The sequence below is a fragment of the Olea europaea genome, chromosome 15, assembly GCF_002742605.1.
Source record: "Olea europaea var. sylvestris chromosome 15, O_europaea_v1, whole genome shotgun sequence".
Classification (NCBI taxonomy): Eukaryota; Viridiplantae; Streptophyta; class Magnoliopsida; order Lamiales; family Oleaceae; genus Olea; species Olea europaea.
This window is the reverse complement of record NC_036251.1, coordinates 7,696,441-7,697,851: the sequence shown is the minus strand read 5'-3', so window position 1 is coordinate 7,697,851 and position 1,411 is coordinate 7,696,441. Positions and strand designations below refer to the sequence as shown.

At 28.8% G+C, this 1,411-nt stretch overlaps 1 long non-coding RNA gene across 1 annotated transcript in view; it reads right to left on the bottom strand.

Annotated features, from left to right (window-relative positions):
• The window catches only part of LOC111410957, a 1,611-nt gene extending 880 nt beyond the window's left edge, over positions 1-731 (bottom strand). The window contains exons 1-3 of the long non-coding RNA XR_002705791.1: positions 692-731; positions 515-575; positions 77-134 (exon numbers count right to left, since the gene is read on the bottom strand). This is a non-coding gene — a long non-coding RNA (uncharacterized LOC111410957). The remainder of the gene's footprint in view (positions 1-76; positions 135-514; positions 576-691) is intronic.
• Positions 732-1,411: the final 680 nt, after the last annotated feature.

Here is a 1,411-nt window from a genome sequence, read left to right as displayed (position 1 = left end):
AAGTCAACTTTATACAATAAATAACTTTAAAATATAATGAAGACTTATTTATGAAAAATAAGTTTTATCCACTCACGAGGTATGAACTACAAGCTAGATAGGCTGATAGACGTTTCCAATCGCCTCGTTACCTCCTGAAATACGATAATAATAACCAATTTATCCACTATCGAATCGAGAAACCTTAATATCTAATAATATAACATAATTCAAATGCTCTTGGTACTTAAATAAATTCTCAAATTTTCCTTTATTAATTGGAGCTAATCACACCTTATAATCCCTTGGTTAATCACTAATTTATCAACATAACGATCATTTCAAATTTAAAACTAATTTTACTCTCCAATCTAATGAAACTAATAATCACAATTCCACCCACATAATATACATTTGTTCCATAAAATCAATTCCCAAGTGAAATATTTCATTTACATAATCACTTCATAATTAATTAATTAAAATCCCCAAAATCGGATTCTAGGGTTTTCCCAAAAATTTGACATCTCTATACCTTGCTGAAAATTTGAAATGAATAAATCCCCACACTTGAGCTCCAATTTGTGCAAATATCCCTAAAATTCGACATATTATTCAACAAGTTAAAACCTTAAAAATTTTAACATAATTCATACTTTATCACCTAAAACAAATGGAAAATTTCAACCCAACTTGAAGATATCAACCTTACCTCCTTTTCTTTTCTTTTTCCCTTCTTCTTTTCCTTTTTCTTTTCCTTTTTCCCTTCTTCTTTTCCTCTTTTTTTCTCTTCTTTCTCGGTCTCTGCTTCCCGTAACTCTGTGTGTGTGTGTTTTGGTGTGAAGTGAGAAATAAATGGGTCAAAGATTTGAATTAATTTGTCCACAATCCCATAATTGCACAATAAATCCCTTAGCTTCACTTTTTAGTAACATTTAATTCTTTAACTTCCAGTAGTATATATATAAATTCCAAACTTTTAAATATATCCAATTCAACCTTTATATTTTGCCAATTGCAAAATAGTGTGTGTGTGTGTTTTGGTGTGAAGTGAGAAATAAATGGGTCAAAGATTTGAATTAATTTGTCCACAATCCCATAATTGCACAATAAATCCCTTAGCTTCACTTTTTAGTAACATTTAATCCTTTAACTTCCAGTAGTATATATATAAATTCCAAACTTTTAAATATATCCAATTCAACCTTTATATTTTGCCAATTGCAAAATAACCCAAATAAAATATTTAATTTCGTTTTAGTCCTTGATTGACTTTGACTTTGACTAGTAAATATTTGAATTTTTGACTATAAAAAATTGGATTGTAACAGTATTCATCTTCATTATTAAAGGTCATGAAATCAAATATGAAAGCCTAATCGATGGTCTAGGCTAACTAATATTATTCCTATACCAAGTCGAGCTTGATTGG